Source organism: Bacillus rossius, chromosome 1, assembly GCF_032445375.1.
Source record: "Bacillus rossius redtenbacheri isolate Brsri chromosome 1, Brsri_v3, whole genome shotgun sequence".
In the NCBI taxonomy this organism is placed as follows: Eukaryota; Metazoa; Arthropoda; class Insecta; order Phasmatodea; family Bacillidae; genus Bacillus; species Bacillus rossius.
Genome location: NC_086330.1, coordinates 252,729,967 through 252,746,012, shown reverse-complemented (window position 1 = coordinate 252,746,012; position 16,046 = coordinate 252,729,967). Strand labels below are relative to the sequence as shown.

The 16,046-nt window shown below is 45.0% G+C and overlaps 1 long non-coding RNA gene across 1 annotated transcript; it reads right to left on the bottom strand.

The window, feature by feature from the left end:
• Nucleotides 1-9,632: 9,632 nt before the first annotated feature.
• LOC134529927 (uncharacterized) lies at nucleotides 9,633-11,336 on the bottom strand. Its single transcript, XR_010074745.1, has 3 exons — nucleotides 11,277-11,336; nucleotides 9,820-9,921; nucleotides 9,633-9,704 (listed from the first exon to the last, which is right to left on the bottom strand). It is a non-coding gene; the product is annotated as an uncharacterized LOC134529927 (long non-coding RNA).
• Between the last annotated feature and the right edge of the window lie 4,710 nt (nucleotides 11,337-16,046).

Here is a 16,046-nt window from a genome sequence, read left to right as displayed (position 1 = left end):
CTTCCCCCGCGGTGGCTGCAGGCAGACTGACTTACCCCCACCACTTTTTTTCATAGCATATATATCTCCCCCCCCCCCTCCATCGAACCCTTTTTTTTCATTATTTTTTTTATCGTAAAAAAAACCACCAACCACCACTACTACTGCTGCTTTTCTCCCACCCCTCCCTCCATCTCTCTCCCTCCCCTCCCCTCCTCCTCCCCTAATTTTTGTAGAGTATAAATACAGCCATTGTCGGACCCGAGAAGCCGTCAGTTACCTGCAGTTCCTCGCGCGCACCAAACGTCTACGGAGGTGGTAATGTTTGCTTGTTGCGCCAGCGGAGCAAAGATCTTGTCGGCCATCTTAGCATACGGTAAAGTGCGCACGCTTGCGGCACTGGATAAGGAGACGGATTTGCCGTACTTACCTAAAGAGTTTCTCTTGGTCTACGCCCCACACGAGATAAGATACGTCTACAAGTTCCTGCCGGTGTACCTACAGCAAGACCCAGACATTAAAGACTGTCTACCATGCACCGAGTGCGACAGAGGAAGCTCCAACGTCCCCGACACACCGCACATGAAGTCATGGTGCAAGAAGCGGCGAGAAGCGGCAAGAAGCGGCAGGCAACAGCGGCAGCAACAGCCTAGATCCTGAGCGACGTGCCGCAGTCACCATCTAGGTGCCACTCCAGCCTCGTCGTACGTGTAACTGTGAGTAATGACAATATGACACTCTTTCTTGTCAACGTCCAGTGTCTTACGTCCCAAAAGGGACCCGTAGTGAAGCAACTGTCAGTGATGTCTATCATTGGAGGCGAAGAAACCAGGACTTACGAATACATCTTTAAACCTCCTTGCGACTGGTCGGAATTGGACAGATTCTCTCAACGCGAGAACCGTCGACTAACCTATGAAGTGAACGGGCTCTCGTGGAATGAAGGTGATGTGGACTATGAACAACTTACATCTGTGCTACGTGATCTCGTCGAGCCTGAAGATGACATTGTTTACGTCCGTGGTAATGAACAGAAACGTATTGTGAGTGATTTGTGCAGTGGCAAAGTAATTGATCTTCGTAAACAAGGCAACTGTCCCGGCTTCAACAAACTGTTAAAGATGTACGGAAACCAAATTGAAAAGTGCGATAAATTTTATAATGGTTTCCACTGTGCACATTGTAATAGCCAGTTACTGAAGCTGTGGCTCTATGAACATCCTTATTACTACAGTGAAGATTAAATATATTTCTGATATTTGAAGATTTTTTCCTATGTAAATGTCTGTTGTGTGTGTTTAGAATGTCAAATTTTATTTGTAAATAAAAATGTATACCATTGTATTTGTTTTATTCTTTTTTTCACCTTTAATATGGTTTTTTGTGAAGTAAAGACTCTTAATTCCAAGTTTCAACAAAAAACCTAAGTATGCAAAAAAAAATAATAATCGTTTCACTCTTTTTGCAGCAATGTATGTTCTCAATCATACATTATAAATTTTTTCTCATCAAGAAAACCAAGGTATTGGTACTATAGAAATAAAACACAAAGTTAAAAAATTTTATAGTTACATATATTGTCGTTAATATATATACATTTTTTTTTTTATTTCATGTGTGAGAGTGTAGATTCGCAGATCTTTCTGTCAGCAGGCCACGCTCGTCCCGACGTCTCCATCTCCATCTCACCGGCTCCCTCTCCTCCTCACGTAGAATATCTCTCTCCATCGTAGCAACTGCTCACCTGCTAAATACTTAAATAGAATATTAGTCACTCAAACAAAAAGCTTGCATCGCAGCTCTCTGTGTTCGGAACGGGCTGGAGACCGACACCGCTAAACAGTCTAGTCACGCACAAGTCCCTTGCCTCCATATGCAATAGACATCACATATGTAGTCAAGTACTTATGAACAACGTCTCTATTTAGCCATGGCCCATTACAACGATGCAAGCCTACCAGAAATATCTACTATATTGACACAAAGCACGTGCTTAAATTTAACAATGTCACATACAAACGCTGAAATTGCCCAGTCACAACGACGTATCAACGCCGAAATCTTGCAAGTCAACGACTGTGGAACCCAGCGGCGTAACAGTCCAGCGTTGACACACAACGACGAAATCTTGCATGTAATCGACTGAGGAACCCAGCGGCGTAACAGTCCAGCGGTGTCACACAATGCCGAAATCTTGCATGTCATCGACTGAGGAACCCAGCGGCGTAACAGTCCAGCGTTGACACACAACGCCGAAATCTTGCATGTCATCGACTGAGGAACCCAGCGGCGTAACAGTCCAGCGGTGTCACACAATGCCGAAATCTTGCATGTCATCAACTGAGGAACCCAGCGACGTAACTGTCCATCGTTGACACCATCGACATGAAACCATCGATTTAAGGAACCCAACGATGCATAAAACCACATATAAACACATAAAACGCATCGGTGTAAAAACACATCAGTGTAAAAAAAGATATGTATTGCACCAAAAAATACGTAGATGCATAAAACCAAACCAACCAACCACCAACCAACCAACCAAAAAACGAAGCACCACAAATTAACGTAGGTGCAAAACACCACCACTTCCATCCCAACCAACCAACCAAAAAACGTAGCACCACAAATTAGCGTAGGTGCAAAACACCACCACTTCCATCCCAACCAACCAACGAAAAAAACGTAGCACCACAAATTAACGTAGGTGCATAAAACCAAACCAACCAACCACCAACCATCCAACCAAAAAAGTAGCATCACAAAAGTAGCATCACAAACAACGAGGATGCATAAAACCACCACTTCCATCCCAACCAACCAACCAAAAAACGTAGCACCACAAATCAACGATGATGCAAAACACCACCACTTCCATCCCAACCAACCAACCAAAAAAGTAGCAACACAAACAACGAGGATGCATAAAACCACCACTTCCATCCCAACCAACCAACCAAAAAAGTAGCACCACAAACAACGAGGATGCAAAACACTACCACTTCCATCCCAACCAACCAACCAAAAAACGTAGCACCACAAATTAACGTAGGTGCAAAACACCACCACTTCCATCCCAACCAACCAACCAAAAAACGTAGCATCACAAACAACGATGATGCATAAAACCACCACTTCCATCCCAACCAACCAACCAAAAAAACGTAACATCGCAATCAACGAGGATGCATAAAACCACCACTTCCAACCCAACCAACCAACCAAAAAACGTAGCACCACAAATCAACGTAGGTGCAGAAAACCAACCACCATCCAACCAAGAGAGTGCAGCACCACAAATTAACGTAGGTGCATAACCACAACCAATAAAGTAGCATCACAAACAACGAGGATGTAGAAAACCAACCACCATCCAACCAAGAGAGTGCAGCACCACAAATTAACGTAGGTGCATAACCACAACGAAGAAAAGCATTGCACCACAAACAACGATGCAAAAAACCAACACTTCCATCCCAACCAACCAACCAAAAAAAAAAAACGTAGCATCGCAATCAACGAGGAGGCATAAAACCACCACTTCCAACCCAACCAACCAACCAAAAAACGTAGCACCACTTATCAACGTAGGTGCAGAAAACCAACCACCATCCAACCAAGAGAGTGCAGCACCACAAATTAACGTAGGTGCATAACCACAACCAATAAAGTAGCATCACAAACAACGATGATGCATAAAACCACCACTTCCATCCCAACCAACCAACCAAAAAACAGCACCACAAACAACGAGGATGCATAAAACCACCACTTCCATCCCAACCAACCAACCAAGAGAGCACAGCACCACAAAACAACGTAGGTGCAGAAAACCACCACTTTCAACCCAACCAACCAACCAAGAGAGCACAACACCACAAACAACGAGGATGCAAAACACCACCACTTCCATCCCAACCAACCAACCAAAAAACGTAGCATCGCAATCAATGATGATGCATAAAACCACCACTTCCATCCCAACCAACCAACCAAAAAAACATAGCATCACAAACAACGATGATGCATAAAACCACCACTTCCATCCCAACCAACCAACCAAAAAACGTAGCACCACAAATTAACGTAGGTGCATAAAACCACCACTTCCATCCCAACCAACCAACCAAAAAACGTAGCATCGCAATCAACGATGATGCATAAAACCACCACTTCCATCCCAACCAACCAACCAAAAAACATAGCATCGCAAACAACGAGGATGCATAAAACCACCACTTCCATCCCAACCAACCAACCAAAAAACGTAGCATCACAATCAACGTAGGTGCATAAAACCAAACCAACCAACCACCAACCATCCAACCAAAAAACGTAGCATCGCAAACAACGAGGATGCATAAAACCACCACTTCCATCCCAACCAACCAACCAAAAAACGTAGCATCGCAATCAACGAGGATGCAAGACACCACCACTTCCAACCCAACCAACCAACCAAAAAAAACGTAGCATCACAAACAACGAGGATGCATAACACCGCCACTTCCAACCCAACCAACCAACCAAAAAACGTAGCATCACAAACAACGAGGATGCAAAACACCACCACTTCCATCCCAACCAACCAACCAAAAAACGTAGCATCACAATCAACGAGGATGCAAAACACCACCACTTCCATCCCAACCAACCAACCAAAAAACGTAGCATCGCAAACAACGAGGATGCATAAAACCACCACTTCCATCCCAACCAACCAACCAATAAAGTAGCACCACAAACAACGAGGATGCAAAACACCACCACTTCCATCCCAACCAACCAACCAAGAATAAACGGTGCACCACAAATTAACGTAGGTGCAGAAAACCAACCAACATCCAACGAAGAAAATTCGGCACAACAAACAACGTAGGTGCATAACCACAATGAAGAAAAGCATTGCACCACAAACAACGATGCAAAGATCAAACAACGATAAATCCGATGTTGCATAATCCACCGACGAAGGCTATGTACACCTAATCAACAGAGACATGGGTGGCTACCTTGTGGCATCACTAGCGCCATACTCGTAACATATCTGTAGGTATTCCTGACGGACCTTGTCGGCTACTGTATCGGTCCAGGGGTCCTCAAAGTCCACACCATGCTTCACCCCATCAGTGAATCCTACACGAAACGTATGAGCACAGTCACCAGTTTCAACATTTCATGTTATAGGTTCACTTGCTTTTTTTTTTTTACTTTGTAAAAAAAATATTGTACTATTTTGCAGACATTTTTAGTATGTATAACTATTGAGCTACAATAGCATTATCCATTGTACCCATATGGTAACGTATGAATTCCGTCATCGCATATTATGCGTTTATCGTCGTGCCAACTAAGTGCCAATTTATTCATAGTTTCTGTGTACAATACCATTTGGTGCGACCTTATGGACCGGACTTGCGCACGCTTTGTTGTGTGGTGTTCCAGGACTTCAAGAAAATCTTCAAACGTAATTTTGTTCTTCACCACACATTTCTGAATTCCTTTAGCTCTCTTGGATATATTATCGTTGTATTTATATGTATATAATTTTGCTCTGAGGCCGACAAACTCCTCCATCGCCACCCCATTGCACTCATCTTTGAATTTGCCCACCACCTTTTTATTGGTGGGCGAGTAGCAGGGGTGGTCAATGGGATACGCGCTCGTGTCAAACACGCTCATGAGCGCAGAGTCGTCGGCCAGGTCCTGGTAAAAGTCGTGCGTCTTGATTTCATAGATGAAACTGTCCGTGTCCATGTACGCCAGCGTGATGTTGTCCTTATATTTTACCTTCATGATGTCGTAATGGAAATTGTACATGAGCGTTTTGGACAACTCCAGGACGGCTAAACCAGCATATACAGGGCGGTCAAAGAGGATACTCTCATGCTGGAGTTTGATCAGAGCCAAGTTTTCATCGAGAACTGTCCTGTCCTGGAACGCTGGCTTTGCCACTACTTTCCGCAGCCTCTTCTCGCTGCATACGAGTTCCATCCGCTGCCTCTTCCTCTTTTGTTCTAATAGTTTACCAAAACATGCATTGTTTGCCAGCTTAAAAAATTCTTTTTCGAATTCATTGGAAGCATTCTGTCTCATAATCGTATTTTTTATAATGAAGGGCTTCATCCACGCATGCTGCTCAAATTCCAGAACTCGGTGTACTTTTGTGATTCGCAGTCCGTGCTGGAGAGCCTGCTTCAGGTTTCTGTAATGCACTATGTAATTACTCTTTTTCTCGAGCGTCGTCATTAATTTAGGCTGACGCGAGCCGGGCGGGCACTTGTTGACGGGCAGGAACGGAAGGTCCTTGTGCTCGTCATGCAGGGCGGATGGGTACTCAACATCCACTTGTAGGATGTACCCCATCCGCCCCTCGTCCGGTATGCTCATGACGTCAATGTCCGTGCCCGCCCACCTGAAGCCGCTGGCGGGAAGAGTCAGGGACATGGCCCATCCATAGAGGTTGTTGGCGTCCAGGTACATGACGTGGGTTGATGACTGGCTGGGATCGTAGGTGCGGGGAAGGCAGACGTTGTTGGCCTTACAGTGGCGCTTGACCACTTGAGCAACCCCGCCCCTGATCCCAGCTTCGACGAACATGTGCATGTCGTAGTCTGTCATCAACTCCAGCTGTACCTTTGTATGCTTTAGCATTGCGTCGAACGTGAACCCTGGCGCGCTAACGTAGTGGCTGCAGTCGATGCCGTAGGTCTTGAGGCAGAGCTGTCGAAAGTTTTCGAACACATCCGTCAGCAGCAGCACGTCCGTCTTAAGGTAGACGTCGCTGTATTCGCCCAGGGTCACGCAGCCGAACTCGCTCCACACTGCCTGCGCATGACTGTATTCTACATCGCTTATATGGCTGTCATTTAATATATTGAAAAACTCCTCTTTCGCAGGCAGTTGTGGCTCGTCAAGTTTTTCCCAGCAGGTCACGTAGTCGTAGGGGAACACACCTTTTCTTGTTACGAGATTCAATTCATTTTGGGTGAAGAATTTTGATGTTTCAACGAATTTGTCGGCTGGCAGGTACGACGCGAGGGACGCCAAACTTCGTGCCATGAACCTGAATGTATCGATAAACTGTACGGAGAATTTGTTACCTAGATTCTTAGAGAATGTAATCATTTTCTCTTGCGTGTGGGGAATAATAAATATTTCCTTGTTGTCGTAGCCCAGTTTCTTGATGATAAACTTTTCGTCGTAGCTGAGATTGTGGAAGTACACAACAAGCTTCTTGGGCCGCCTGCGCAGGAGATTGCAGCTGTTGCAGGCGGCACCAAGGTACTTACCACTAAAATGGTCGTGGTCTCTGACCTTGCGGTTGTCGGATGTGAAGACCTTGTTGCAGTAGCGGCACTGATGGGCTGCGACGAAGCTGACATATTCTTGAGTCGTCAGCGACGTCATTGGCAGGCTTGTCTCGTATATGTTCTTAACCTTTTTACCAATGTCAACAATGGTCTCCACGAATTTTGCCTCAGCATCGGGACCCCTGTACAGAATTGGCTCTTGCGGCAGCGAGGTGGTGAGTGTGGCTGGGATTATATCGTTGTCGACTTTCACATATATACAATAACTGTATGCCTCGTGTTTCTGGTAGGCCTGTGTGCTCGATTGCTGGGGGTCCGGCTGGCATGATGAGATGGGCACGAGCATTGCCTCAAAGTCTGCTTAAACGACGATGGGCATCTTTGACATGTTGTGGTAGTTCTTAAATTCCAGGACAGGGGGCTTGCCGTTCTTGTCAGCTTTAGGCATCTCGACGCGCACGGGAGCATGGGTGCTGCAGAATTTCTTGTGCGCGTCGAGACACTGCTGCCCTGACAGTCCTGAAACTCGGTGCTGATCATCGTAATACGTAAAACATCTCTTGCAGACATGTATATTCGCATGATGGGTGGTGATTTGGGGCCTGACGAGTCTTGAGAAATTTTTTATGTAACAAAAGTGCGAGTTCTTATCTTCGGACGTCAGCAACAGGAGGTCGGAATGGTGTTGCTTTTCCTCCTTCCCCACACGCACTGGCGCGATCTTGTCGTTCTCATCGATGCTGTAGATGTTGACAGATACTTCGAGATTGTTCCTCTCAAACACTTTGATTTGGTGGAGGGGGGTGGGGAACTCCAGTCCTGAAAAATCAAATTTACCTTGAAGCTCATGATATCGATGGTCGACTCGGATGACACGTTCCCCCTCCACGTACCGCGCCAGTATGGCCCACTTGAAGCACTCGTTATCTTCCAGGTTCATGGGATTTATACATGCTTTCCTGTTCTTGATTGTGGATGGTAGGTCAATGTAGGAGGAGACTCTCAGTGGTACTAACTTGTTGAAACGTAGCTGAATTTTTTTTACTGAAGACAGAGTCCACCCCGAGCCTTTGCTGACATATTCGTCTTCCTCCCTACATATTTTCTCAATACATTCCGTTACTGCCTCCTCAATGTCGCTCTCTTCATAGATGGGTATATTCCGTGTCTTGAATGCCCTCTTGTCTATACCTTCATCAAAGGGAGCGGGCTTGGCATAATCACATTCAAGCCAAACATTGAACTTTACTGGGCCATTTTCACGTACTTCCTGGGTAATGCGATCGATCAAATTATTTTTCATTTCGTCCAGGTACGTGCAAATATCTTTGGTCGCACCAATGTTGACTGCCACTAACGTTTTCAAATTTCTGCGGAACGCAGTCTCCGCCTCAACGAACCCGGTACCGCCTGCCCCCAAGTCAACCTGAGCCTGGTCAGGCGCTTGCGCCTCCAAGTCTCGCTGTGCCTGGTCGGGCACACTCGCCACGTATTGCGGACGAGTGCTGGGGCCGGGCTGTTGCAGGCCAGAGGGCTCGTCCGTGCGCCGTCTCTTAGCGGCCTGAGGAGCCAGGCCCTTGCACGTCTTGATGTGCGTCAGTAAATTATCTTTACGTGTGAATTCTCCCTGGCACTTTACGCATGTATAGCTCATACGGCCAGGATTGAACAGGCACTGGCTCTTTTCGTGGCGTCTGGCTTCATAGCTAAATTTGAAATGTTGCCCGCAGTGAATGCACCTCGAGCCTGAGCTTTGCTCGACGGTGCCCCCACAAGTTCGAATGTGTCGGGCCAAACTGTCTTTGCGGCTAACTATCTTGCCGCAAGTATGACACTGGCTGGTGGTAGTACAGCCGGGATTCGCCTGGCACGTACGCTCATGTCGTCTGGCATTACGAGTATTTGTAAAGAACTTGCCACAGTATGCACACCCATTCCCTGGTGACGGTGCACATACCTGAGATGAAGCAAGCTGGCTGGTCCCCGAGGTCGAGGGCTGGCAGGCTCCTGATGTCGAGGGCTGGCCGGCTGACGCGGGAACTCCAGTCAAAGTCCTCTTCATGATGACGTCTGTAACACCAACGGAAAAATTATAGCATCAAGAACGTCATAATTATCACACACACACACACACATAAATACACATGCATAAATACAACCACACACACATACACACACACGCACACACGCACACACAAACACACAAACAAATACTCGTGCATAAATACAACCACGAGCGCACACACACAAACTCTAACACACAGTCATGTACATGTATACAAGCAAAAGTTGAAATTTAAAAAAAAAATTCAACTCACCAGACGAACACAGGAACGGCTCTGGGTGCACTGCACGCACGTACAACGAGGAGGGCTGGAACGTCGTGCAGCACACGCTGGTCGCAGGAACCTGTAACACAGAAAAGGAACCGCCTTGCTAAGTATGCATGCACTCGAAAATTTTTTTTTTTTCAAGACAGTGCAAAGACACTGATGGACAAATATTTTATGTTTTATGTACTGACCGGAAACGTGGCAGAACCGTACGGAACTCCAGAGGGCAGACAGGCGTTCTCCAAGCGGATCACACTGGGAAGTAGCTCGACGCAAGGAGAAGCACTGAATACCTGCAACACATACATACTATGATAAGTAATTGTAGAAGTAATGAAAATGGTCGTGTTATGCGTCTTCGGATAGGTAGCGTGTACTAATTAGTATACTTTTTTTTTCATTTAGCAGTAAAAAATTATAAGTTACTGTTATTAATATTGGTAAATTTTTGTAAAAAAAATCGTAAACTTTAAATGCAACATTACCTTCATTATTTATTTATTTATTTATTTTTATTTTTTTGCCACTGTGAATAATAATATAAACTACTAGTGTAATCATTTAGCACGTCAGGGATTTCGAGCGCGCCATGCGACACACGTAGGAATTACGTCAGCTGGTGGCCACAGATGCAGCGTAAGGACGCGAGCGCTCCGTGTGCGGGGAGAGGGGTCGGAGGGGGGCAGGGAGGGAGAGCGCGCGATTCCCCCACCCGCGCAAGCCGCCATTTCATCACAACTCAAGCTGCACGGAGCTCCCGCCAGTCCTCTATCTCTCTCGTACGTCATCCATCTTGTTTCAAGCTAAGTCGTACGTGCACGAATAAGAACAAACATGTATGTCAGGAAAAAAATGTTATTTTAAAAATAAAACAAATACTGCAACTGATGACACTAATAATTTCGACACGGGAAAAAGTAATTTAGGTTGCTAACACTTTTTTCATACAAACACAAACGTGAATCTACCCTAACTTACACGCTTCGGAACTATCGTGACAAGTAGTTTATTTTAACCATACATAGTCGTGAACCTAATTACACGTTACAAATTCAACCGATGTACATGTCATTTCAAAGATGTCAACTGTAAAACTAATAACCCGAATAGATTTCGTACACTGAAACTAATCTCGCTGCAATGATTACGTTTACAATCAAATAATATTATTTTCAGACGTAAGTACAAGTTGACTACTACGTTTAATTCTTGTTTGCACATCGAAACCCGTGAGCCGAGAAAGGAACGCGCACGCAAGACATTTTTTTTTCTCCCGCGTCCTTGCCCCTCTACAACCAGCTGCGCGGGAGGTGCGGTGTCATGTACTAGCTGGCTCAGCAGCAACCTTCACTACAGCTGCTACACACGCTGGGTGAAGGGCACAGCTGGGACACAGGTAAGAGAGACTGGAGAAATTTCAAAGCTTAAAATGTACGGAAAAAATTTCTCAAAGTTGAAAAAATTTACTGAATAATTTACAAAGTTAAAAATTTACGGAAAAAAAAATTTACAAAGTTAAAAATTTACGGAAAAAATGTACGGAAAAAATTTTCAAAGTTGAAAAAATGTACGGAAAAAAATTTTCAAAGTTGAAAAAATCTGCGGAAAAAATTTCAAAGTTGAAAATTTAGGGTGAAGTTGTACTTACCAAGCTGCTGGAGTTGTAGAAACGGAAGGAGTCGCAACGAAGCTCGAACTGGAACATGCGTTGACGGCGGCAAGACCAAAAGTGAAGCCCCCGACGTCTCACACGGCAATTTATAGGTAAATTCCCCCCCCCCCCCTTGGGCACAGGCACTAGCCAATCAGGTTCCGCGTAAACTGTAGCATGGTCAGCACTATTTTTGAATTATTGGGAGGGATGAGGGAAAAGTGGGAGGAGCGAATGTGGCGGAAATCAGGAGGGGGACGGGAAATTTTGTCTGTTTGGTGGGGGGGGGGGATACTCACTAGCCAATCAGAATCATTCAGCTCCTGGCAGCTGCAAGAGTCGCCACGTGAATCGCCATGCTCCAGAAGAAATAATTACCAACTTATTGAAAAATGATATATTATGACACATGATATTTTCATCACTTTCATATTTAAATAATAATTTACTGAAAAATAATAAATACATTTTTTTCTAATTCTTCAACACATTATTTTTTTCTAACCAAATTTTACTAACTTGTAGGTATTTTAATGAGACCTTCGTGCTACGTATAGATTTATATGAAAGGACAAAGTAAATAAAAACACGATATTAAAATTATGTACTCTATTTTTTATTTATTTATTTCAAAACATCTAACAAGGCGGAGAGTACAGAACACAGGGCGCTACGAATGGTTTTTACAGAATCAAATTCGTAAAAGTCCGTAGCATTATCACTGTAGATCTGCGGCGTAACGAAGCTTAATCCTCGTTTCTTGATGCTGCGACGACGTGTCCTAGTCTTGGGTTTGGAAGCCTTGAGTTCAGGTCTGGACAGGTCGCTGCGCTTCGAAGCCGCGAGTTTGGACGGCTCGCTGCGTCTCGTAGACATGGGTTTGGACTGTTCACTGCAGTCCAGGGTGCCGGGAACGATACCGCTACAGTCTTCTGGTGTGCAGTCGGATGCGTGTAGAGTCTTGTGGAGAATTTCTTCTGTGCTGCATGGAAGTACGGTTGTCGGTCTGAGGTTAAACACGACGCACGTATCCGGACCGCAACAGTTTATTTGTTGTTGGGATGGTTCGTAACTGCGTGGCAAATGAGCCATTAGGAAATGCAATACTCCACCGTAACAGATTTCCGTATATGTGCGTAAATTTTCTTCTTCGTCCAGGAAACTATATTCGACACAGTTGAAGTCTGGTTTAACGCTCAGGTACTCGGTTTCCGGCTGGAATGGCGTCATCATCGTGTCCGAATATAAACTGATTGATAGAGCTCGATTTTCGAGCTATTTATAGCAAAAAAAAATAATAATCAGGTGTGCCACTATTTAAAAAAAAACGGGTTTGCCAATATTGAAAATAAAAAAAAATATTCGCACTGTTGCGAGTGCCATTTCTGCATTAGCTGCGAGTTTGAACAGCACAGACATGTTCGAACTTGTCGTTTGGATGCTTAGCTTCGTACATTGAACAGAGTTTGCGTAGGGAAGGGCAGCCGTATTCATCCTGCAAATCTAAAATTTCAACTGTTCCGTCGTCACATAGATCTCGTAGCCATTTCTTCTGTTCAGGTCCGGCAACGTATATTATTTCGTTTTGGACTAGTAAATCTTGAAGTGTGTTTTTCACTTGGTGGTATGGGATTTTTCCTTCGTCCCACTCTAGTCCGTGATAATATTTACATAGCCATTCATTCGAGCGTTTACTTTTTTCGTCTAGTAGTTTCCACGGATACGGGGGTCGGAAGGTGCGGGTTCGAGTCTTGTCTCCGGAGGTGACGGCAATTTCTTTGAGAACAAAGCCATTTTGGCTCTGGAAACCTTGCAGGTTGCAGTACATCTTGTCGCCAACTGATGTTGTAATGATGCATGCGGTCGTATTTATATCTAGCTCAATATTTTCACGAGACCTGAAAACGCATCGTAATTAATTACTCTGTCGTGTAGGATCAGACAGAACGCCGTTGTGAGTGGCGGTACGTCATTTTTCGTGGAAATTTCCAATCGACAATCAATCGAACTACGAATCGATTCGTCTTGTTTGCTCACATCAAATACGATTAGCGGAGCCAATGTTTTGTAGGTGTCTGGACTCAGAATTGGGTGCGATTCCCGTCCGTGGTACGAAGATTGGAACTGCGTGTACATGTGATATGGCAAGGAAATACCGCCATTTTCGAAATCAATGTTCATGTCCACGTACGGGTAGCTTTCGCTGTTTAAAAATAATTTTACATTTTCCATAAAACAGTGGTCAAACACCGATCTGTCGGTCTTGAGGTTCATTTGTCTGTCTGTCTGCAAAGCTAATATTATATACCTAGGTTTTCCGTACTGCTTGACGTCTTGACGACCCAGTGATTGCGCCTGTTCTGGGTCAGTAAGGGGCAAGTTACGAGATTCCAGCTCCTGAAAGCAATTTCGACCGTCTTGTCTTTTTTGACGTAACTTAATAGTCTGAGCCTTTCTTTCGTGCTGACGGTTATGTGCGGAACAAACCACTCGGTGCACGTGACGGTGACTGTGACCGGCTGGGGGTCGTTTCCGGGTGCTCCCACGACAGCATTCAGGTGCGATGTCGCTAGAATTAACACCAGTTCTTGGCGGGCTTGAATAAATATTTTCTTGTAATCCTCCGCGAAGCCGAGAAGCATCGAAAGCGGTATGCTAACTTCGAATTTTCCAGATTGGTGGATGGGAATTTTGAAATCGGGTTCCATTCCAAAACCTGCGATTTTGGTCGCGCTCAGGTCGTTCGGTGTTAGAGACAGGTAATTTTTCATCGTGGCGGTAATGCCCAAGTCCCACGATTCGTCGATCGCAATATTATTCAATTCGAAAATAACTCGTTCGAATAAATGCAATATTCCGTTTCGTCTGAAATACGCAGTTGTGGGATGTGTTCCGTCCGCCTTTGTCAGCGTGCCTCTTATACGAATAAACGATTGGCAGGGTAGAGTATATACGTCTTGTTTCTGTACCGGGATGCGTATTTCCCTACCGGGCATATACGGCCCTTGGAGGTAGGGAACGTAGTAGTGATATTCAAATTTATTTACATCATCGCTAAACTGAGCTTTTTCTGACACGCTTAAATAATCTTCCATGCTTGTGAACTTTGTAGCCTAAACTGCGGAGATACTTAACGTTAAGAGGTGTTAACGCACCGCGACCTCGCAACAGACTGGTCCTGGGTTCGTGTCGCTTATTTGATTTATAGGTCTTGAAAATCAGTCCCATCGCTTCAAGTGTAAACGTAGTGTAATTTCTTCGTTTCTAAAATTGACTAGTTTATCGTTTTGATCGACAATGTCGACTACCACTTCGTGTACTGTTTTGGCGAGCACAGGGGCGTAAATGATACTTTGCGGTTCTTCGACCAGTTTATATCCGGGCGAAACCGTTGGCGAAAACTCGTGTAGCATGTTGTTTAGTCGTCCGTTGAGGTACGTTCCACTTGCCAAATTACAGTTTATGCGTATTACATTTGTCGACATGATTTTTACAGGTCGCGTGGAGACGTGCAAGGTCTTGGCTGCGTATATTTTCGGTTCGAATCCGAGCATGGTACCTATGGTGCCAGGTTTCGTAAAGTCGACATTTTCACTGCAGTAAAGTTCGCACTGTAGCGTGTTTGGATTATCTCGCAATTCGAATATTGTGTTTGGAGACAGGGCTTGCTTGATGTAATTTGTAATATCGCTCAACTCGTATGCGCCGGTAGGTATGGCAACTTCCCGAGCTGTTGTTCTATCACTTTTCAAGAAGCAAATTTTGCAGTTTTCCTCGTCAATGTTCGGTATGGCATTATACGTTTGAAAATCTACGAGTCCGATGCTCCATTCTCCGTTCAAGTCCAGCGGCGGGTAGAATGTGGCTCGTAGCTGCGAGCTACGACCTGTCAATATGAGTGTTACGGACATGACTGATTGATTTTCGCTACTGTTCATTTATTTTATACTTAGGAATCTCAAGCACAAGTGACCACAGTTTGTTTGATTTGGCCTCTGTTCCGTTTCGTAATTGTAAAACAACGTAGTGGTCCGACCCAGGTACCGCCTAAGTTCGGGCGGAGGGCGTAAATTACCGAAACTGTCGTAGTAAGTGGCTTTTTTTCCCGTCTTTACATAGGCCACCCAGTGGGTGCCGCGACCCGCCGACGTGTCTAAATTAATTATGGCGCACTCACGTGTCTTTGGCTTGCTGGGCAAAGTGTCTCGCATAAACACACCACGGAAATTTAGTATTTTTAAGTTTGCATGCGTACTTTATTAAATCTACTTTGGTGAGAGGTCGTTTCGGTAGGGAACTTAGGATTTTCTCTTTACACGTTTCTTTTTTATGCCTCGGCCTGCCTTGTGAGGCCGTAGGTACAGTCCTGCGCCATTTTTTTTACCGATGGCAATGGCTTCCATGCTTGCATAATGTCTACGTGCTTCCTTTAATTGATTTTTCTGGTTCTTGCTAGTGTTGACTGCTCTAGCGATATTTGCCGTGGCTGCTGCGATCCCGCCTAGTGCACCTATAGCAGGCATCAGCAGCGGTAAAAACCCGCCCTTTTTCTTATTGGATCTTTGTGTATTGCGCTTCTTGGTCTTGCGAGACCTGGTCCGGTGACGAGCACCCATTCCTAATTTCGTCTTTGCCTTCATGATTTTAGATATGCCCCACGCTGCGATTTTCTCTCCTAGTCCCGCGTCCGGCGATTTGCTTATATCTTCGGCTTCCTGTGCCAATATCTCGTCGGCCCGGTGCCTAGAGTCCAGATCCTTGCTTAAT